Raw genomic sequence first — 24,883 nt, forward strand, 5'->3', positions numbered from 1 at the left:
GAGATTGGGGCCCTGGAAGGAAATCTACTGGTAGGCCTCACTGGCCTGGCCTCTGTCATGGCTGTTGGTTCCTCTGATGGTTTGTGGAAGGGCTGAGAACACTGGATCCCGCCAAAGGAGAGACAGATGCTCATGAACTGTGCCGTGTCCTTCCCTGTGATCCTTCCGAGCGCTCCTTTTCTTTATGGACATGCATAGTGTGATGGTTAATTTTATGTATTGATGTGACTAGATAATTGGCCAAACATTACTGTGGGTATTTCTGTGAGAGTGTTTTTGGATGAAACTAACATTTGAATCCTTTGAGTAAAGCAGATTGCCCCCCAGTCCATATTAAGGGTGGGCCTCATCCAAAGAGTAGAAGGCCTGAATAGAACAAAAAGCTGTTGTCCATTGAGTAAGAGAGAATTCTCCTGCCTGGTGGTCTTTGGACTAGGATACCACCTCCGCCTGCTTCCACATCGGTTTCTGGCCTTTGGACTTGAACTGGAACATCACCCCTTCCTGCTTTTACATCAGTCTCTGGCCTTTGGACTTGAACTCGGACATCAACTGTTGACTCTGCAGGTTTTGGACTTGCTAGCTTCTATAATTACATGAGCCAGTTCCCTATAATAAACCTCTCTCTCTCTCTCTCTATTGATATCTGTCTATGTTGATATTGATATATACAGATATGTAGATATAGGTGTACTTTCATTGGCCCTATTTCTCTGGGCAATCTTGATTAATATGCAAAACATTTGATTATCCCACATGCTCGAGTTAGCACTGTTAGGAGGACGGAAAGCAGACTCGTTGTGTCCCTGAAGCAGTGTGTTCAGAAGACACGGGACGTGTTTGCAGGCTTCCGTGGAGAAATACATGCCCAGGAGAGCCCAAGAGTTGGAAATACAAGGTAGAGGTGTTGCTGGATGCAAAGTCGTCCCTCCTTCAGAGAGATGAGGGGAGAGTAAACAGAAGGCCAGCCCTCACACTTCTCCTTCCTCTTGTCCACACTGATGAACAAGTCCAGGGATGTTGGAGGACAAGCAAGCTAATCTATGGATACATTCACAGGGTTTTCGAAAGAAAGGTGCTGGATGCTGGGGAAATATTGAGTATTATTGCCAGTATTATTTCTGGGTTTCGTTCTACCTATATTTAAAGAAAATGAGGAATAAGTTTCAACGATCTATGTGTTTTGGCAAAAAGGTTAAAATTTCTCCCTGGTTCAAACCGAAAAAAACCTCTCATAATTCTCAGGTCAGACATATAAATATTCTAAACAAAACCTCATTAGTGCTGCCCACTCCACCATCTATTGAGTTAAGACTGGCTAATCCGAAGGTTGACACAGTTAAATGAAAAGGTTCATTTGGAACTGTTAACACCTTGCAATAACACCTTGCACTTCTACAGAACCCTTCATGCTGAAGGATCGCGAAGTGCCCTGCAGACGGTGTATAAATAGAAACCCTCCCTCCAAGCAGAGGCAGCCTCCTTACAGGCACGATGCCACCAAACACACCCCACGGTCTTTTTGTTGAAAGGGAAAAGTGAAAACTGTTTTCTCTATTGCAAACCGAGAGAGTTTTCCCCTCATGCCAATCAATTTTTGGATTCTCTGACCAAACCGGTGTCCAACTGATCAGCTGGGTATCTAACAATTCAATTCTGGGACGAATTCCTGGGGTCACACGGACCCCACAGGGCAAGGGCTCAGTTCCATGACACTGCCCCCACATCAGACACCAGCTTTATTTTATTAGTATTATTTTGTAATTTTTAAAATATGTATTTATTTTTGAGAGAGAGAGAGAGACAGAGTGCGAGCCAGGGAGGGGCAGAGAGAGAGGGAGACACAGAATCTGAAACAGGCTCCAGGCTCCGAGCTGTCAGCACAGAGCCCGACGTGGGGCTCAAACTCACGGACCGCGAGATCATGACCTGAGCCGAAGTCGGACACTTCACCGACTGAGCCACCCAGGCACCCCTCAGACATCAGCTTTAAATGTCGTGCCCAGCCACCCATACTTCTGTCTAGCTGAGTACAAATTTGGGGTATCCACAACCCCCTCTCAGGTTCAATAATTCATGAGAGTGAATCTCAGACCCCAGGAAAGCACTTTACTTACTATTACTGGTTTATTACAAAGGATACAATTTAGGAACAGCCAAATGGAAGAGACGCATGGGGCGGTGTACTGGGGGGGAGGGGTGCCCAGGGAGCTTCCATGCTTTTCTCGGGGTGCACTCTCCCAGCAGCTCCACGCGTTCACCAACCTGGAGGCTTCAGAAACCTGTCCTTTAGAGATTTTTATGGTTTCATTACAGAGGGCGATTGATTAAATCACTGGCCATTGGTGATTGGACTCGATCCAGTCCTTCTCCCCTCCCCAGAGGTTAAGGGGAGAGTGGGACTGAAAATTCCAACCTTCCAATTGTGTTTTGGACCAGTCCCTGTCTGAAGCTCTTTAGGAATTCACATTAGCATAAACTCAGGTATAGTCTAAAGGGGCTGGTTACGAACAACAAGACAGTCCTATCACTCAGGGAATGCCAAGGGTTTTAGGAGATTGATGCCAGGAACCAGGGACAAAGGCCAAATATATACTCCCCACGATATTGCACCAACAACACGGTATTTCACTTGAGGGTAGTGGTCACACTGGAGTGAGACCAGTACTGATGTATCTTGTGGAAGGAGCTCTGGAGCATCTTAAATGACGTGCTCGTGTTTTCTCGTCTCATAGCACCTAACCTTTGTTATCAGCACTAATAAAATTTCTGTGGTGATGAAATGTTCCAGTATGGTGGCCACTAACCACATGTGGCTATTGAGCACTTGACATGTGGCTACTGTACTGCAGTGTTCTTATTTTATTAGGATGATTGTTTAATTGTGTTGTGCGAAGCTCTATAGTACAGATCATCTGGAAACGACGGGTGACCTCATGTGGAGGGGATGGCTCCTGCTGGGTTAGGAGCCGCCCTATGCCCCTCGTTTTTTTTTTTTTTAATTTTTTTTTTAACATTTATTTATTTTTGAGACACAGAGAGACAGAGCATGAATGGGGGAGGGTCAGAGAGAGAGAGAGAGGGAGACACAGAATCTGAAACAGGCTCCAGGCTCTGAGCTGTCAGCACAGAGCCCGACGCGGAGCTCGAACTCACGAGCCGCGAGATCATGACCTGAGCCGAAGTCAGACGCTTAACCGACTGAGCCCCCCAGGCGCCCCGTATGCCCCTCGTTTCTTACCCCCCTCCTTGGAACTGTAGCCCAAGGTGAGGAGATATTGACATCTCCAGAAGTGTTTAGTGGTGGATCCATCCATCCAACCATCCATCCATCCATCCATCCATCCATTTACCCTTTGAACAAACATTTCTTGAGGATATGCAACATTTGGTCATATTCAGTGATTTTCCAGGTAAACAGAGGTTTTTAATTTCTTAATAGAGACATAGAATCAAATTTTGAAATAGTACAAGGTTAATCATAAAATTATACTTAAATGTACTCTTTCCCGAAGTGACTGCAGATTGAGGGGTGATCGCAAGCGGGACAAGAAGGAGGTGGGAAGTGGAACAAGGTGGTGACTCCAAGCATTAAATATGTGAAGGGTCCCCCCTGAACAAGATGATGGCTGTCTGTAACATGGAGATGTACCTATCACATAAATTTAGTGCTCCTTAAGTAGAGTAATTGGTGATTCTTGTAATAAAGAGGGCATTGGTGATGGAGGGAAGGTGAATAGTGTGGAGGTCAGCATTTTGAGGAACTCAGTTATTTTCCCCCACCTGGAACCATGGGATAAGAAGGGGGGAAAGAAAGCGGGAGGCTTTAAAGTGGAGTTTGGGAGGCTGAATGAAACGGCATTCCAAGGAAATTGTAGGAGCAATGATAGAGACAGAAGCAGTTGGAGCAGAACTGGGCTAGAGGAAAGAACACAAAAGGAAGCGGGTTTTCAGTGCAGCTCACACAGCCCATGTCCCCAAGCAACAGAAGCTGGCAAAACCGAGCACCGGGCAAGGGTCTGGAGGGCCTGGAGGGAACATTTGCAGGAACAGCTGGACCTGAGGACAGAGCCCCAGGCAGGCAGGCTCCATGGAAAAGGTGTTGCCCCAGGTCTTGGCTGGAAGAGGGCCTTCCTTTGATCCTGAGCTGGGTAAGTGAGCCCAAGGCGATAGGCATGTGCTCTCCCTTACCCGGTGGTGAAATTGGACTTCTGTTGTGGCAATGCGTGGGGACAAGGCGGTTTTTTCCAAGAAGAGAGAGAGGAAAGCCAGACAGAAGCTACATCAGGCAAAATTTTGGATGCATATTAGCATGCGGGGACTGCATTGGCTTGCTTCCTTCTTGCGCTTGTTAAATATTTCATGAGAATTTCCTTGGCTAAGGCCCTTTGTGCGTGTCTTAGTTGGTTAGTGCCGCTATAACAAATTACCGTAGACTGGGTGCCTTATAAACACCAAATTTGATTTCTCACAATTCTGGAGCCTGGAAGTCTGATCTAATATGCTGACATGTTCAGGTGAGGGCCTGTTCCAGGTCGCAGGTTTCACTGTGTCCTGTGACGGGATGGAAGGGCTGAGGGAGTTCTGTGTGTTTCTTTTATAGGGGCACTAACTCTGTTTATGAGGGCTCCATGACGTAAGCACACCCCAAATGTCCCACCTCCAGATACCATCACATTGGGCGTTAAGACTTAAACATATATGAATTTTGGGGGCCCACAACCGTTCAGTCCATGGCAATCTGAAATGGTTTGCCTGGTCCCCAGTGGGTTGGGATTTCACCCCTAGTCACTGTGGTGTTTTGACCCACAGAACTGGACAAAGTGATCCTTGTGACATTTCTTAAACTCTCTCTTTCTAAGAGAATGTTTTTTCTTTTTCCCCCCTCATAAAGGACACTTACTTTTCTGCCTGCCATGGCTGGGCTGTAGCCCTCTTTGTTATTTCTGTACTGTGAGGTGCAGCTGTATGAACTTGACAGGTCCTGGGAGCTAGTTTGTGTGCCTAACATATCTTGGGAAGTGTGGCTTCGTTTTTATAAAGTTTAGTTAATTGTGGTCAATTTATATTTGTATCTTGGCATAAAGGGGTCAATTTAATGTCTTTCTCTTTCTCTCCACACACACACACACACACACACACACACATACACATATAGAAGGGGTTAGGATATATATCTATATATATCTATATATAGGTTTAGAAAAATCAGACCAAGTAATTGGTGATCTTTTTAAATATTAGGATTCATGACTTCCATTCCAAATAAATCCTTTCCAAACAAAATGCATTAATATATGTAATATATATTATGTTACAGTAAATTATATTAAATATCTGTGAATATATATTTATAAGTATATATAAAATTAATATATAATATATATTCTATTCCAAACAAATCCTTTCCAAGCAAAATGTGTTTTTATATATATATATATAAAAATAAAAGAGCCAGACGTATGGGTGATTCTGCGGGTCTGCGTTTTGCTTGGAAAGGATTTGCTTGGAATAGATTTCATGAATTCTTATATTTACATAGATCATCAATCACTTGGTCCAATTTTTCCAAATCTTTACAAGCTTTCATAAGTATTTTTAATCTAATTACTTTGAAGTTGTGCAGTTATCAGAATTCCCATTGCTCAGAGCTCCTCACTCCAGGGTTGAGATAACTGTGCCTTTGAAATGTTAACGTGAGACCCTCAGCCCGGGGATTTGCTCCTTCCTTGGCTGTGTGCCCGGTGATCTGTCGAGCTCACACAGGTGGGGGACCTGGTGCTGATGCCAGCCTCAGGGGCAGGGACGTGTTGGTGGTCCTGGCCACAGAGATGAGGAATTAGCCCAGCTTAAGTTCTGCAACCCGGATGTAGACTGAAGGCTGTGCGAGAGAGGTCAGCTCAGAGCAGACGCTGACCAGGACGTGCTCAGAGGACATACAGGTGGACAGCAGGTGCTGGGGTCGCTGCTCCCGGCTTGTGCTGGGCCCCACTCTTGGGGGATGAATGGCGTACTGTGGTGAATCTTCCAGGAGGAGTCTGCAAAGTGGCTGCACAGTCCTGGGGTGTTAGCTTTCCAACCTAGCAGATTCCTGATTCTGTTTCAAAAGCATTCTTCTTCTCTCGTAACAAAACCTTTACAATTTGACTTTTATCCAAGAGCGCATGAAGGCAATTGATGGTAATTTTTTCAAGTGTTTAATTTAACATATAGAAGTTGAATTTCCATGCCAGAGTTCCACATTGTGTTTCTGTGGGTGTTTGACTCTGGCTGTCCCTCTAGACACATGCGGTTCTGACCAGCACATAGGTGTTCTCAGAATGAAATTTATACCCCGTTAATATTAATTGGGTGAAAAATGCATTGCTCTTCAGGAAAAGTTTATTTGCAGGTCACCTTGACTCTTTTCCAGCGAGCGGGGAAATGGCGGGATGCGGTATGGCAAGGCACGCCCTGCACGCAGGCTCAGGAGGCCAAGATGCAGGTGAGCTGTGTGAGGTTAGGTTCTAGGCCCTCTGCCAGCACGGGGGTGGTGCTCCACAGGCTCTCAATGAAATGGCTCAAGCTTCTTTATCAGCACCTGCTTTTGCATAGCAATTGATTATGGTGCCGTCTACGTGTGTGGCCCTCTCACTGGAAGACTGTCCCATCCACGGTCAGGGCCAGCGTGTGGGTATAATATCACTCCAATGTGGGCGTAAGAAGCCTGGCTGCAGAGGAGACCGAAGGGCCTCCAGGGCCTGCCGTGTGGTCAGGAAAGCCCCTGGGGTCCCTGTTCCACCACACGGAGACCCATGGCTTCCTGTAGGGGTGGCGGGGGTGGCAGGGTGGGTCTTACCCTGTGCCTGGCCTGAGCGTGTGCTTCAGAAGAGCCTTGCGAGGAGGCCATGCTGAGGCTCCTGCTTGTGCCGAGACTGCTGTGCTCTCTAGAGGTGGTTCTCAGGGGAGAAGCCAGAGAAAAGGCACACATGAGGCCAGCGGGCTGGGGGGCAGCTAGACACATGGTGAGTGGGCAGCTCTGTGGGAAGGGGCTTCACGTTTGAGCTCACGCTCCCACTTGCTCATTGTGGCTAGACTCCTTGACCAGGGGGAAGAATTCTTCCGGAAGAGCCAGGTTTCAGGTCCTCGTACTTCTTTTGGCAGTTTATGAGAAATGTGTCACTGGATCTGGCCTCAAGGGCTTTGAGTGTTGATGAAAAGATTTTATTGTCAGTCTTAAAATTATATATAAAAAAAGCCCTAATTATGTTTTAAGAAATGCATAAGTTTTAGGACGAAGAGACTTATCTAGCTGTGTGACCTTGAGCAAGTTGTAATCTTCCTAGACCCCAAATGACCCTTCTTTAAAAGGAAGCATTTGTACCACATGGTTGCTTAGATCTAGTCTAGTTCAAAATGGGATGCTTCTCCAAGGAGGTTCTTCAGTGTAACGGTTTTCGTGATTAGAAAAGCAACGCATACGGTATGGGCTCAGGTGGTGACGCTGGTTAGAAATCACAGTGAAATATGAACGGTAATACCCGATCCTTTCCTGAGGTCAATATCGATGAAGGGCAGGAATATTGAGAGGCGGGGAGGAAAGAAGAGCACGAAAGCAAAACAAAAACAAAAACAAAACAATGTCGGAAACGCGCTGCCACATAGGACTCCAGTGTTGGTTTGGCAGGTTAGTCTCTGTGACCTCAGGCACCTGGTGTGACCTCTCTGTGCTCTTTGCTAGTGTCTGAGGTGGGGGGGCCCAGGGTGGAGGGGGTCGTGAGGCTCGCGGCGGCTGGAAGAGTGACCGGCTCGCACTGGGCCACCTCGGGGGCTGTAATTCATCAGTGGTGCTCGTCCCCAAGCCACATTCGGGTTAGCAGTAGTTTGGAGTGGTTCTTCCCTTAGTTCAAGCTCAATTCCAATTCTGGGAGTGGAAAGAAGTCGAGGGAGGAATGGAAGTTTCAGTCTTGGCTGTAAACAATCGGTGACACAGTGGGAAGTGGCACCTCGGTTTTATGGATCTCAGTCTGAGGAGCTCTATAAAACCATGACTGGCATAACACTCTGAAAAACGACTTCGTTTTCTTCTTTTGGCTCTGCAGTTTGTGGACTTTGAAAAAAGCACTAAATTGAAAAAAAAGACATATTATGTATTTTCGGGTTTTAAGGATCTCTACAAATTTTTTTAAGGTTTAAAAAAGATTCTGTTTTAGAGTGACCTCAGTTGGCTTCAGAGCCTTAAACGTTTCCGGTCTGAATGGTGTTTGACAACACAATACAGTCTGTGAAATCTTTCCGTCTCCTTTCAATGATTTCGTCACCCGGTGTGAGAGTCACAGAGGACGCTGTGCCTTCCCTCCCTTTATGCCACCACGCCAGCTGGCCTTGAGCCTTCCTAAAGGCCAGGGCTCCCTTGGGGCTCCTGGCTTCTCCCTGCAGGCCAGTGACTGCCGCTCAGGGGTCTGCGGTGCTGCTGTCCTCCCCAGGCCCTGGGAAGTCTCGGGGGTCACAGAAAGGTGGAGTAAACACTGGCCATGATTTCCCTCTCCTGCTCTCTTCTCTACCTCTACTTTCCGTGAGTTGATCCTTTGAAAGTGTACAAAATAACTTAATTATTACATAGCGCTTATTTTAAAATAAAGATTTGAAGTCACCTAGGCTGAGTCACATACAATAGGACTATGAAAATAAGTCCTTCCTTCCTTCCTTCCTTCCTTCCTTCCTTCCTTCCTTCCTCTCTTTCTTTCTTTCTTTCTTTCTTTCTTTCTTTCCTCTTATGTATTTTTTTTAATCCATCCGAATTGCTAGGGAAGAGGTAAAACTTTCAGTATTTGCATATGGCTCAATACTATACATAGAAAACCCTAAAGACTCCACCCAAAACTGCTAGAACTGATAGCTGAATTCATTTTGGTGTTTCACTTAAGAGCGATGGAAAGCCATTGCAGGTTTTATTTTTGTTTCATTTTGTTGTTGTTATTTTTAGCACCGGGAGACACATGCTAGGTTTGAATTTTGAAAATAGCGCTCTGTGTGTGTTGTGCGGAGGGAGCAGAGCAAGGGTGTGTGAGGCAGCCCACGGAGGAAGCCAACACAACAGGATGGGTGACAAATGAAGGGCTTGGCTCCAGGTAGGATGGTGGCAGTGGGAACGGAGAGAAGTGTGTGGCCTTGTGGTAGTTTGGGTGTGGACGGGGTGATGAGAGGGACGAACATGCCAATGACAAGGCACAGATTCTGGAATGCAGTGTGGAATGCCAATAGTGAAGAGGCTGTAGAAGGAGGATGATGAGTTTGGTCTTGGGTATGTATGTCTGTGGGTCCCCAGGAGGGGACCACAGCTGGTGTGAGTTTGTATGTACATGTCTGGATTCAGGGATGTCTCGGATGACAGATTTAAACTGGGAGCCCCCTGCACGTCCCTGGTAACTGAGAGTGGGCGACAGTCCATGGCAAGAAGGGCCATCGGCTGGGAACCAAGAACAGAGGGGCCCCAGTGCCTGTGTGTCAGGGAAAGGAGGAGCCAGCAAAGGAGAGTTGGCGGGAGGAATTGGGGAGGGAGGCCTGGAGAGTGTGGTGTCCCAGGACTCCAGGGAGGAAAGTGACTCCAGAAGGGGGAAGGGCGAAGCCAAGTGCTATTAGGAGGGCACCCATTGGGCGACTGCAGAGAGGCAGTTGAATGTCATGAGAGCCGTCTCGGGCGGTGGTGAGGGTACCAGCTAGGCGGACGTGCTGAAGAGGACATAGAAGATGAGAAAATGGAAAAGGCACATGTGAGTAAGTCTTTCAAGAAGTCAGATGATGAGGGAGAAGAAAAGGATAGAGCCCTAGGGTGGAGGAGAATTCCAACGGATTTTTCAGTGTGTTGGGGAGGGCGGTGAGGTGGGGAAGAGTTAAGTTCAAAAGCCTACGCTGCTTCAAATATCTTGAATCATTGACCCGAAAGATCACATGTACAGGGTGCAGGATTCTGCCTATTGTCGCCACGCTCGACTACCTTGCAAGATGCCTCGCGTGTGGAAGTGTGACTTAAACATAAGTGATCCTACAGAGACCGCCATCGTGGTGACAGGGAGCCACTCCCTTGAAAAACGAGAATAAAAACGAGAATGAAGTCTACAAGAGGACAAGACACAGAAGTTAGAGAAGAAAGAGAGGCGCCTTAAGTCTCCCCGCCAGCTAGGTGTAATACACACTGGCATGTCCAAGATTCTTAAATCTATTCCCTAACGTGTAAAAATAGCCCCTGTCCTCCTCTGTGTCCAGTGCTGTCTGCTTTATCGCTTAATAGAGCGCATTTTGGGATCAGCTTATACCTCTGAGCACAGGTCCCGTTTCTGTCTTAGAACATAGCTGGTGCCATAACAGTCTGAACTCCCCCCCTTTTCTTCTCCAAATAATCCCCAGAAGTGCAACCAGTCCCACTACACCTCCGTTGCTGGACTCGACCGGCGCCCAGGCAGCCAGGAGCCCAACGGTGCCAGCTCTGGACGGCAGGCTCTGCCTTCGCAAAGGGAAAAGGAACAAGCCGAGAAACGCAGGCGTGGGAAGAGTTTGTGCCTGGGAAAGGGATAAAGTACAAGGCGTCCGCTTGCCAAACACCCCACTTAGCCATGTTTTCCAGGGCGAGTGCCTACTGGAGATGGGATGAGGAAACACTCAGAGGGTTCCTCTGTCCAAGAATGAAGAAGGCTCACTTTCTCAAAAAACCTGTGCTACACGAGAATTCAGATTTCAGTCGTTAACTGTGCTGTTGTGGATCCAAATATAATGCGTTTATTTTTTTCGTACGACAAAAAAATCCCCTATTTCCTTAAGGATCCAGCCATCAGATCCAGGCAAACAAATAGTCCGTTCAGAAGAATGAAAACAAAACAAAACAAAACAAAACAAAACAAAACAAAACAAACCTATGTGGCATGAGTGTGGGTATAGGATGGAGATAGCTGTCTCCTACCTCCCTGTGGCTAACTGTTGGTCTCCAACCCTCCTTCAGTAATCGAGCACACGGGGGTAGACAGCACACGTCAACCCCAAGTAGACTGATTCACACCTGTGGATGATCCTGCCTGACTGCTCTTACCCAGTACACGAAATGGGTTCAGAGCTGTTAAGCTCGGGGCAGGAAAGATATGCTCTGTGGAAACATCTCTGCCTTAGTAAGGTAGTGAAGTGGTAATTATTATTATTTTTTAAAAAATTTTTTTAACGTTTATTTATTTTTGAGACAGAGAGAGACAGAGCATGAACGGGGGAGGGGCAGAGAGAAAGGGAGACACAGAATCGGAAGCAGGCTCCAGGCTCTGAGCCATCAGCCCAGAGCCCGACGTGGGGCTCGAACTCACGGACTGCGAGATCGTGGCCTGAGCTGAAGTCGGACGCTTAATCGACTGAGCCACCCAGGCGCTCCAGTGAAGTGGTAATTAAAGCGGCTGCTGGTAGTGAGCCCAAACATAACGGGGAGGGGTGAGAGAAAGGACAGGTCAAGGTGAGAGAGAAAGGTTTTTCCATGGGCATTGTGGGGAGGGGTAGAGCCTGTGTATGAGTCTGATTTTGATTCTTGGATTTGGGGTGTTGCAGATTTTGGGCATCCATTTGTGACACACCCATTATGACTGGCCATGTGGTACATCTTAAATTTAGTTTGATTGTCCTAGTTTGGCCTCCTGACTTGCCCTTCCAGTAACGGGAATCTGTGCTTCTGGAGAGAGCAGCAGAAGTGTGTGGGGCTGGGCCGCTGCAGGAAAAGCAGCAGCCCCCGTGAGGAAGATGGAAAATCAATATCCCAAGGGATCTGATTGGATGGACAGGGCATGGGGAGCCTATGGTAGTGACAGTACTCGAGGCCAGAACAGTTAGTGACACCTTGGCTCAGAGTGTTCTTTCTGGAGAAGGACCTTGGCTAGTAGCTGGGAGTATAGTGGTTAGTGTCTAAATGGGAGGATTCTGGCAAGCACTAAGCTTTTGCTCAGCCTTAGGGGAACGCTGGATAATTAGCCATTCTGGTGGGATCGGAGGACTCGGGAGTTAGAGACAGTATATCTTGGTGATCTCAGCTCCTCAGAGGTTGCAACCTGAGAAGACACGTTGTGTTGTGCCTGGTTCTGAACTCTGACCACACATTAGAATTAACTGAAGACCTTGCTACTGTGCCGAGGCCTCACTTACTAACTGGCTTACCTGGGAACTCAGGAGTGGAAAGATATATTGGCATTTTTAGAAGTAACAAAGATGATTCTAACTCATGGCCAAAGATTGAGACACTTCAGTAACTATCTGGTCCTGCTAACCCCTACTCCCCTTGCTGCTGTGATGGAGCTATTAGCACTCCAGCTCCTGGTTGCACCTGACCCAAGAACAAGGCAGGCGTCTCTGTATCGCATCGCATCAAGTTAGGATAGATCTGAAGTAGATTCTGAGAAGTTAAGATGTATCTGGTAAGCCCTAGAGGAACCACCAAGAAAACAAGAAAACAATGAAAAAATCATTAACGAAATTAAAATATTAGGTTAGGGAATACTTAACGCAAAAGAACACAGTAACAGAGTAATAGAGAAAGAAAAAAGACATGAAACCCATAGAAAACAACATGTAACATGGCAGCTATAAATCCAGTTCTATGAATGATAATGTTAAATGTGAAAAGGATCAAACAATACAATCAAGTAAGCAATCTGAAAGGCAGAGATTTTCACGCTGGATAAAAATACAAGATCCATGGGTGCTCAGTCAGTTGAGTGTCGAATCTTGATTTCAGATCGGCTCATGATCTCATGGTTCACGAGATGGAGCCCTGAGTCAGGCTCTGTGCTGACAGCGTGGAACCCACTTGGGATTCTCTCCCTCCCTTGCCTGTCCCCTGTGAGCTCTCTCTCTCTCTCTTTCTCTCTTTCTAAATAAACATTTTTTAAAAATTGGAAGATCCAAGTATATATTCTATACGGGGACAAAATTTAGATTCAAAGATACAAGTAGGTTGAAAGTAAAAGGGTGGTAAAGCTAAATCGTGCAAACAGCAGCCATAAGAGGACTGGAGTGGCTCCAATAATATTAGGCAAAACAGACTTTAAAAACAAAGAATGTTAGAAGAGATAAAGAGGGCTGTTTTATAATGATATAAGGGTCGATCCGGTAAAAAGATTTTATAACAGCTTAAAACAATTTTATAACAATTTTAAACATAAATACGTCTAAAAACAAAGGCTTAAGATATATGAAACAAAAACAAAGTTCAAGGAGAAATAAAAGTTCACTAATGAATGATAGTTGGAGATCTCAACAAATCACTTTCTTTTTTTTAAAATGTTTATTTATTTATTTATTTATTTATTTATTTTTTTAAAGTTTATTTTTGACAGAGACAGAGCATGAGCGGGGGAGGGGCAGAGAGCAGGAGACACAGAATCTGAAGCAGGCTCCAAGCTCTGAGCTGTCAGCACAGATCCTGATGTGGGGCTCGAACTCACAGACTGCGAGATCATGACCTGAGCCGAAGTCAGACACTCAACCGACTGAGCCACCCAGGCGCCCCATTAAATGTTATTTATTTATTCTGAGAGAGAGAGAGTATATGAGCAGAAGAGGGGCAGAGACAAAGGAGAGAGAGAATCCCAAGAAGGCTCCGTGCCGTCAGCACAGAGCCGAACCCAGGGTTCCATCCCATGAACCGTGATACCGTGACCAGAGCCGAAATCAAGAGTCCAGACACTAACCGACTGAGTCAGTCGTGCACCACAACGAATCACTTTTAATAATGGATAGAAAAGGTAGGCAGAAGATCGATAAGGAAACAGAAGACTTGAACAGCACTATAAACCAACTTGACTTCACAGATGCTTCACCCAACAATAGGAGAACATACACTCTTTTAAAAAAATTAATTTTTCAGCTTTTTGAGCTATAATTGACACAACATGGTATAAGCTTCAGGTATGCAGTGTGATTGTTTATATACATATACTGCAAACCGATCATCACAATAATGTTAGGTAACACCTTCGTCACCTTACGTAGTTATCTTTTATTTTCTGCGGTGAGAACATTTAAAACCTACTGTCAGCAACTTTCTTTTGTTTTCTTTTTACTTATTTGCAAACGCGTAAATAAATAAAGTTTATTTATTTATTTTGAGAGACAGAGAGAGCATGAGTGGGGGAGGGGCAGAGAGAGGGAGAGAGAATCCCCAAAAGGCTCCATGCTGTCATCGCAGAGCCTGACAAGGGGCTCAAACTCACGAACCGTGAGACCATGACTTGCGCTGAAATCAAGAGTCAGACGCTTAACTGACTGAGTCCCCCAGGCACTCCGACAACTTTCAAGTATATAATCACCAATATGTACAATAGATCCTCAGAACTTATTCATCTTATAACTGGAAGTCTGTACATTTTACGTTCTTCCACCTCCCAACCCCTGGCAACCAACCACTCTCCTCTGTTTTTATGGGTTCAGCTTTTTTGATTCCAAATAAAGAAGCGATATCATACAGTCTTTATCTTTCTCTGGATTATTTCAATTAGCAGAATGCCTTCAACATCCATTCGTGTTGTAGCAAATGGTAGGCTTTCCTTCTTTCTCATGGCTGATAATATTCTATTCCTTTGTACATGGACTCCAAGGTTGTGTCTGTGTCTTAGCTAGAATGAATAATGCTGCCATGAATGTGAAAGCTGTAACATCTCGTTGAGGTTCTGGTTTAATTTCTCATGGGTATATGTACAGCAGTGGGATTGCTGGATCATATCTAGGTTCTGCTTTTAATTTTGAGGAAGCTCCATACTTGACCCAAGGAACCCACTTTACGTAGTGGCTCTACCATTTTATGCTCTTACCAACAGTGCCCCAGGGTTCCCTCTTCCCACATCTTCACCAACAGTGTTGTCGCTTGTCTTTTTGATGATCACTGTTGTAACAGCTTTGAGGCAATACCTCATTCTGGTTTTGATTTGCATTTTCCTAATGATTGGTGATGTCGAGCATCTTCTCTTGTACCTATTGGTCATTTGTGTTTCTTCTTTGGAAAAAAGTCTATTCAAGTCCTTGGCCTATTTTTTACTTGAATTGTCTGTGTATTTGCTATTGAGTTGTATGAGTTCTTTTGGATATTAACCTCTTATCAGATATGTGTTTACAAATATTTTCTTCTGTTCTTTACTTTGCTTTTCATTTTGTTGCTTTTTTTTCTTAAGTAAATACATTGTTTATTCCAGTTCCTTTCCATATTTGCTTTCAATAGTAATTTCTTTTTTTTTTTTTTAATTTTTTTTTTTTTTAACGTTTTTTATTTTTGGGACAGAGAGAGACAGAGCATGAACGGGGGAGGGGCAGAGAGAGAGGGAGACACAGAATGGGAAGCAGGCTCCAGGCTCAGAGCCATCAGCCCAGAGCCTGATGCGGGGCTCGAACTCACGGACTGCGAGATCGTGACCTGAGCTGAAGTCGGACGCTTAACCGACTGAGCCACCCAGGCGCCCCAATAGTAATTTCTTTTAAGAGAAAACAACGTACAAAATCAGGTTGATTGAAGCTTACATGTGCTGATAATGAGAACCAACTGACAAACATTCCTCACTGTCCAAAATGCCATCCCGGCCATTTTTCCCACAGGACCCAGCCCACATGCAGTCAGCCTGAGATGTCTGTCCAAACTGTTTACAAATTTATTTATTTATAAATAAAATAAATATTTTTTAGAGAATATTTGCCAGAACTGTTCACAAATTTATTTATTTATTTATTTATTTATTCATTTATTAGAAATTTAAATTCAAGTTGGTTGACATGCCTTGTAGACTTGGTTTCAGGAGTAGAACCCAGTGATTCTTATATACAACACCCAGTGCTCATCCCCAACAAGTGCCCTCCTTAATACCCATCACCCATTTAACTCATCCCCTCACCCACCTCCCCTCCAGCAGCCCTCAGTTTGTTCTCTGTTTAAGAGCCTCTCATGGTGTGCCTCCCTCTGTTTTTATCTTATTTTTCCTTCCCTTCCCCTATGTTCATCTTTTGTGTTTCTCCAATTCCACATATAAGTGAAACCATATGCTAACTGTCTTTCTCTGACTCACTTCTTTTGCCCTCTAGTTCCATCCACGTTGTTGCAAATGGCCAGATTTCATTCTTTTTCATTGCCAAGTAGTATTCCATTGTATATATGTACCACATCTTCTTTACCCATTCATCAGTTGATGGGCATTTGGACTGGTGCAGACACTCTGTGAAACAGTTTGGAGGCTCCTCAAAAATTAAAAGTAGAACTACTCTGCGACCCAGGCATTGCACTACTAGGTATTTATCCAAGGCTGCAAACAATGCTGATTCGAAGGAGCACATGCACCCCAATGTTTATAGCAGCACTATGAACAATAGACAAGCTATGGAAACAGCCCAAATGTCATTTTGTTACTTTCTTATTTTGCTCTGCAGAAGCTTTTCAGTGTCATGTAGTCTCATTTATTTTTTTAATTTTGTTTGTGCTTTTGGTGCCATATCTAAAAAATTGTTGCCAAGACCAATGTCAAGATTTTTCCCTATGTCTTTTTCTAGAAGTTTTACAGTTTTAGGTCTTATATTTAAATTTCAAGTTAATTTTTTGAGTAGTGGAAGATAGGAGTCCAGTTTCATTCTTCTGCATATGATTATCCAGTTTTCCCAACAGCATTTATTAGAGACTATCCTTTCTCCCTTGAATATTCTTGACTCCCCTGTCAAATATGTGTTGACTGTGTGTGTAGTAATTTACTTCTGGGCTCTTGATTGTGTTCCATTGGCCCATGTCTCTATTTTTCTGTTGGCACCATACTGTTTGATTACCTATAGCTTTGTAGCATAATTTTAAATTAGGAAGTATGATGCCTTCAGCTTTTTTCCTCTTTTTCTGTTTTGTTTTGTTTATATGTGGTCTTTCGTGGTTTCACACAAATTTTAAGATTGTTTTTTCTATTTCTGTGAAAACTTTTCCTATTTTTGTTATTCTAAACTTTTTCTACTTCTGTGAAAATTCCATTGGAATTTTCATAAGCATTGCTTGAATGATGGTTTTGTGTAGTTTGGACATTTTAGCAATATGGTCTCCTGATCCATGAACATGGGATATCTTTCCATTTATTTGTGTCTTCTTCAATTTCATTCTCCAGTCTTATAGTTTTCACTGTATAGATTTTTCATCTCCTTGGTTAAATTTATTCCTAAGTTTTCATTTATTTTTTAATTGTATACTTGACACATAATATTATATTAGTTTCAGGCATACAACATAGTGATTGAACATTTATGTTCATTGCAGAATGATTACCACAATAAATCTAGTTCCCATCTGTCACCACACAAAATTAGTACAATATTATTGACTATATTCTTCATGTTGTATATTACATCCTCATGACTTATTTATTTTATAACTGAAAGTTTGTACTTCTTAATCTCTTTCACCCATTTCACCCTGTCCAGCTCCCTGCCCCTCTTGCAACCACTAATCTAGTCTCTGTATCTACAAGTCTGGGTTTTGTTTTGTCTTTTGTTTGCATGTTTGTTTTGTTTTTTAGATTCCACATATAAGTGAAATCTCACAGTATTTATTTTTCTCTCATTTATTTCACTTAGCATAATACCTTCAAAGTCCATCCATTTTGTCACAAAAGGAAAGTTTTCATTCTGATTATATGGTTGTGTAGTATTCCATTGTGTGTGTGTGTGTGTGTGCGTGTGTGTGTGTGTGTGATACCTTCTTTATCCATGGATCCATCAATGGACACTTAAGTTGTTTCCATATCTATCATAAATAATACTGCAGTGAACACAAATGTGCATATATCATTTTTGTTTTTTGTTTCTGCATGTATCTTTTTTTTTTTTTTTTTTTTTTGAGAGAGAGAGAGAGACAAACCCAGGGAGGGGCAGAGGGAGACAGACAGAAAGAATCCCAGGCAGGCTTCACAGCCAGTGCCCAATGGAGAGCCCAATACAGGGCTCGATCCCAAAACTGTAAGATCATGACTAGAGCTGAAATCAAGAGCAGACTTAGCCACCCAGGCACCCCTGCATATATCTTTTTGAATTAGTGTTTTCACTTTCCTCAAATAGATACCCAGTAGTGGGATTGCTGGATTATTGGGAAGCTCTATTTTTAATTTTTTGAGGAACCTCCATACTGTACCAAATTACATCTCCACCAAGAGTGTATGAGCGTTCCCTTTTCTTCTCCACATCCTTGCCAATTCTTGTTATTTGATGTCTTTTTTTTTTTTTTGAGAGAGAGAGAGTGGGGGGGGGGGTTGGAGAGAGAAAGCATATGGGGGAAAGGAGCAGAGGGAGAGAGAGAGAGAATCCTAATCAGGTGCCACTCTCAGCACAGAGTTTGATGCAGGGCTCAGTCCCATGACATGGGGATCATGACCTGAGCTGAAATGAAGAGTAAAATTGCTCAACCGACTGAGCCACCTAGGAGTCCCTATTTCTTATCTTTTTGATAACAGTAATTCTGACATGTGTAAGGTGATATCTCATTGTGGTTTAAATTTTCATTTCCCTGACAATCAATACTGTTGAGCATCTTTTCATGTGCCTGGTGGCTACCTGTGTGTCTTCTTTGAAAAATGTCTATTCAGATTCTCTACAAATTTATTAGATTTTTTTTATTGTCATTATTGAGTTGTATGGTTCTTTATACATTCTTGATATTAAACCCTTATTGGATGTGTGATTGGATTTAATAGGTTGCCTTTTTTTGATAGTTTCCTTCACTGTGTAGAAGCTTTTAGTTTGATGTAGTCCCATTTGTTTATTTTTGCTTTTGTTTCTCTTATCTTTGAAGTCAGATCCACAAACACATTGCTAAGACTGCTAAGCTTACTGCTTGTGTTTTCTTCTAAAAGTTTTATGGTTTCAGGTCTTACATTCAGATGTTAAGTCTATTTTGAGTTAATTTTTATATATGGTGTAAGATAGTGGTCTAGTTTCCTTTTGGATGTAGCTGTCCTGTTCCCCAACATTATTTTTTGAGGAGACTATCCCTTCTCCATTGTATATTTTTGCCCTTTTTTTTGGTGAATTATTTGAACATATATGCGTGGGTTTATTTCTGGGCTCTTTAATCTGTTTTACTGATGTGTCTGTTTTTATTTCAATATTGTACTTTTTTTTTGATTGCTGTAGCTTTGTAGTATAGTGTGAAATCAAGGTGCATGATACTTCTGACCTTGTTATTCTTTCTCAAGATTTTTTGGTTATTTGGGTTCTTTTGTGGTTCCATATTCATTTTAGAATTATTTTTTTCTAAGTCTGCAAAAAATGCCATTGGAATTTTAATAGGGGTTGCCTTGAGCCTGCAGATTGCTTTGTGTGTATGGACATCTTAACAATGTTAATTCTTCCAATCCATCATGTATCTTTCCATTTATTTGTGTCTTCTTCAATTTCTTTCACCAATATCTTATAGTGTTCAGTATATGGATCTTTCACCTTCTTGGTCACATTCCTTCTTAGATATTTTATTCTTTTTGATACAATTGTAAATGGTATTGTTTTCTTGATCTCTCTTTCTGATAGTTTGTAATTAGTGTATAGAAACTCAACATATTTTGTCTATTAATTTTGTATTCTGCCACCTTCACTGAGTTCACTGACTAGTTCTAACAGTTTTGTTTTTTTTTTTTTTTGGTGGACTCTAGGTTTTCTATTTATGGCATCGTGTCATCTGGAAATAGTAACAGTTTTACTCCTTCTTTTCCAATTTGTATGCCTTTTATTTGTTTTTATTGCCTAATTGCTATGGCTAGAACTGATAACATGTTGAATAAAACTGGGAAGAGTGGGCATCATGTCTTGTTTTTGATCTTAGAGGAAAAGCTGCCAGCTTTTCACTACTGATGAATGGTGAGTATGATATTAGCTGTGAATTTTTCTTATATAGTGTTTATTATATTGACGTAAGTTCCTTATGTACTCACTTGGTTGTATGTTTTTATCAAATGGATGTTGAATTTTGTCAAATGCTTTTTCCTGCATCTTTTGGGGTTATCATATGGTTTTAATCTTTTAGTAATATGGAGTATCACATTGATTGATTTATAAATGTTGAACCATCCTTGCGTTCCTAGAATAAATCCCACCTAATCATGGTGTATTATCCCTTTAATGTATTTCTGACTTTGGTTTCCTAATATTTTGTTAAGGATTTTTGCATCTATGTTCATCAAGGATATTGGCCTGTAATAATAATAATAATAATAATAATAAAAAAAATATTTATAATATAATAATAATTATTATTAATATTTATTGTGTGTGGTGGTCTTTCTGGTTTGGGTATCAGGGTAATGATTCATAAGTAAATGATTCAAAAATGAAAAAATGATTCATAAACTCATTCAAAAAATGAGTTTGTAAGCATTACCTTCTCTTCAAATTTTTGGAAGAGTTTGAGAAGGATAGGTATTAAACGTTTGAATGTTTGTTAGAATTCACCAGTAATGACATCTGGTCCTGGATTTTTGTTAGAAATTTTTGAGTGCTGATTTAATCTCCAGATTTTCTGTTTCTTCATGATTCAGTCTTGGAAGATTGTAAATTTCTAGGAATTTGTACATTTTTTCTAGGTTGTCCAATTTGTTGGCATTTAATTGCTCACAGTAGTCTCTTATGAACCTTTGTATTTCCGTGGCATCAGTTGTAACTACTCTCTCATTTCTGATTCTATTTATTGGAACCCTGTCTCTTTTTTTCATGGTAGGTATAGCTAAATGTTTGTCAATTTTGTTCATCTTTTCAAAGAACAAGATTGTTTTATTTGTCTTTACTATTGTCTTTTTAGTCTCTATTTCATTTATTGCCACTCTGATCTTTATTATTTTCTTTCTTCTACTGACTTTGGTCTTCATTTGTTCTTTTTCTAGTTCCTTGAGGTGTAAAGTTAAATTGTTTGTTTGAGATTCCTTTTGTTTCTTGAGTTAGTCCTGTATTGCTATGAACTTACCTATTAGAATAGCTGTTTGCTATAGTCCATAGTTTTGGCACTTGTGTTTCCATTTTCATTTGTCTCTAGGTGTTTTTTGATTTCCCTTTGATTTCTTCTATGACCCAGCAGTTGTGCAGTAACAGTTGTTTAATCTCCATGTATTGGTAGATTTTTTCAGCTTTTCTTGTAACTAATTTCTAATTTCATACAATTGTGGTTGAAAAGATTCATGATATGATTTCAATTTTCTTGAATTGGAGACTTGCTTTGTAGTCTAACATGTTATCTATCCAGGAGAATGTTCTATATGCACGTGATAAGAATGTATATTCTGCTGTTTTGGGGTAGTATGTTCTGTTAATTTCATCTGGTCTAATATGTCTTTTAAGGTCTGTGCTTCCTTACTGATTTTCTGTTTGGATTATCTACCCATTGATGGAAGTGGAGTGTTGATGTCTCCTACTCTATCATTGTATTGATTTCCATTTCTCCCTTTAGGTCTGTTAATATTTGCTTTATATATTTTGGTGCTTTATGTTATATATATATATATATATATATATATATATATATATATACATTTATAAATGTTATATCTTCTTGCTGGATTGATCTGTTTATCATTATGTAATGCCCCTTTTTGTCTTCTATTACAGTCTTCGTTTTAAAGAGTATTTTGTCTGATATGAATATAGCTACATCAGCTTTATATTTCTATTTGCATGGATATCTTTTTCCACCTTGTACTTTCAATTTATCTGTATCTTTACTTTTGAAGTGAGTCTCCTGTAGGCAGTATATAGATGTATCTTTAAAAAAAAATCCATTCACATGTTCTGTGTTTTTGATTTGACAATTTAGTCCATTTAATTTAAGGTAATTGTTGCTAAATATGTACTTATTGCCATTTTGTTAATTGCTTTCTGGTTGTTTTTGTAGTTCTTCTCTATTCATTTCTTCTTTTTTTCTCTTCCCTTGTGATTTGATGACTTTTTAAGCTTTTTGTCTCTTTCTCTTTTTGTGTGTATTTACTATAATTTTTTCTTTGTGGTTACCATAAGGTTCACACATACAATCCTATGTATATAACAATCTATTTTTAGTAAATAGCAACATACATTTGAACACATTCCAAATTACATTTTTACTTTCCTCCCCCATGTTCTATGTTCAAATTTTACATCTTTTTATTTTATGTATCTCTTAGCTAATTATTGTAGCTTCAGTTAACTTTACTACTTATGTCTTTTAACCATCATAGTACCTTTATAAGTGATCAATCTACCACTTTTACTATATATTTAACTTTTCCAATGACATTTTTAGTTTTGTATGTTTCCTTGTTATTAGTGCCATTTCTTCAGCTTAAAGAAGAGTCGTTAACATTTCTTATAAGACCAGTTTGGTAGTGATGAACTCCTTTAGCTTTTGCTTGTCTGGAACACTTTTTATCTCTTCTCCAATTGTGAAAGATGACTTTGTTGGGTTTTCTTGGAAGTGTTTTCCTTTCAGCACTTTGAATATGTCATGCCACTCCCTTCTGGCCTGCAGAGTTTCTGCTAACAAACCTGATAGGCTTATGGGGTTTCTCTTGTACATAACAATTTGTTTTTCTCTTGCTGCTTTTAAGGTTCTTTCTTTAGCTTTTGACACTTTGATTTTAATGTATCTTGGTGTGGGTCTCTTTGGGTTTATCTTATTTATATTTCTCTAAGCTTCTTGGACCTGGATGTCTGTTTCCCTTCCTAGGTTAGGGAAGTTTTCGGTTCTTATTTCTTCAATTAATCTTTCCGTCTCTTTATTTCTCTCTTCTTCTGGGGCACCTATAATGTGAATGCTTCATGCTGTGTTGTCCTATAGGTCTCTTTAGTTATCTTCATTTTTAAAAACTATTTCTTGTTTTTTTTTTTCTTTTCTGTCTGGTTCCATTGCTTTGTCTTCCAGCTTACTGACTTGTTCTTCTGCTTCATCCAGCCTGCTGTTGAACCCCTCTAATGCATTTTTCAGCTCTGTGACTTAATGTTTGGTACTCTCTTATGTTTCCTATCCCTTTGTTGAAGTTTTCATTGTGTTCATCCATTCTTCTGAGTTCAGTGAGCATCTATTTTTTTTTTTAAGTTTATTTATTCATTGGGAGAGAGAGAGCATGAGAAGGGCAGAGAGAAAGGGAGAGAGAGAGAATCCTAAGCAGGCTCTGCAGTGGCAATATGGAGCCCAATGCAGGGCTCAAACTCATGAACCCTGAGATCATGACCTAAGCCGAAGTCAAGAGTCGGACGCTTAACTGACTGAGCCATCCAGACACCCCCAGTGAGCATCTTTATGGCCATTATTTTGAATTTTTAATCAGGTAAATTACTTATCTTTATATTATTAAGGTCTTTGAAGTTTTGTTTCATTCTTTTGTTAGGAACGTGTTTCTCTGTTTCCTCATTTTACTTGACTCTGTGTTTTGTTTCTGTGTATTAGGGTGAAACAGCTACTTACCTCAGTCTTGAAGGAGTGGCCTCACATAGGTGATGAAGCTTCTCCTTTAATCTTGCCTTAAGCCTCGGTTGCCTCTCAAACCTTTGAGATTGTCTGAACCCCTTGATTTATTCTTTGTATGTCCCCATTAGTGAGAGTGTGTTAAGACCCGTCAGTGTTCCAAAGGAAAGAATTTCACCTAGTGCCTCGTTTCAGGCTCATTGGGAGCTAGGTCCTCAGGACTCAGTGTTTATAGTATGCAAATATATACAGTGCCATGGGGCTGCAATGGTAATCCTTGCTGGCTTCCAGACCGGGAGATCTGGAGGTGTCCCCTGGGTAAAAGTTGTAAAAATCTCCATAAAGGCTCTTTTCTGGGACGGCTTGTCAAGCTGTAGTCGGGTCAAGCGGGCATGCAAATATGGTGTCCACCTTCTTATATTCCTTGGGAGTGTCTCTTTAGCCTCTAGATGTGAGGAAAGCTTGAAGCCTTTCCCTTGGGCTGAAGCTCCAGGCCAATAAGCCTTTTTCATGGGAAAATGGGGTGGTTTTTTGTCTGTGCAGGGCCCTGGGGATGCTGGCCTGCCAAGAGTGCTTTGTTCCTGATTGTTACCTGCTCGTGGAGCTCAGGAACACCGACCTTTTTGGCCACTAAGGCCAGGAAATCAAGGGGCATCCTCTGAGTGGATTGTGCCCTTCCGTGGCTTTGGCGAGGAGGCTGGAGAACGTGGGAGGTGGGCACACCTGCCAGCTTTAGAAAGGCAGCGGGCAAGCGTCTTGACCGTGTGCCCCCGGAGGTGCCAGGAATGTAGTGGCAGCAACAGGGTGCCACCGCCGCTCCTGTCCACCAGTCCCAGGTGGGGAGGGGAGGAGGGCGCACCTGTCTGTGCGCTCCAGCACAGCAAGACAGAGGGTTAGCGCCGTGACTGCTTGTCCCTGCCTGTCTCAACAAGGGTGCCACACTCGAGCTCGCCAACTTGTGCTGGCAGGGTCGGGAGAGAGTGCAAAGACTGTCCCTTGCCTTTCCAGCAGGTGCTTTTTGGTCAGAAAGTGTATCTCCTTCACATACAGTCCTCTTGCTTCTCACACTGCTGTTTCTTTGCTAGGTCTCGGGGCAAGTGAGACTGCATGTGAGCTCTTTAAAAGGGGAATCTCAGTTCCTCATAGCGCTTCGGGTCCCTCGGATGCCAGCCCTGTTGGTTTTCTAAACCACACACTTTCAGAACTCGTCTCTTCAGGGTAGATCCCCAGGACTTGGGTACCTTTTTGAAGCACCAAGCCCTCACTTCAGAGAGAAGTGCTGGGCTAGTGAGATTCCCTCTCTCTATTGTTCATTGCCATGCCAGGGATGGGGTTTCTGGTGAGGCCGTGTCTCTCTTACCTGTCTCAATGTGGTCTTTTTACCATTTTTTGTGGAGAAGCAATATATCCAGTTTTCAGATATTTTTCGGAGGCGGATGGTCCACTTGTTGTTGTAGATTT

The sequence above is a fragment of the Neofelis nebulosa genome, chromosome 14, assembly GCF_028018385.1.
Source record: "Neofelis nebulosa isolate mNeoNeb1 chromosome 14, mNeoNeb1.pri, whole genome shotgun sequence".
NCBI classification, from domain to species: domain Eukaryota; kingdom Metazoa; phylum Chordata; class Mammalia; order Carnivora; family Felidae; genus Neofelis; species Neofelis nebulosa.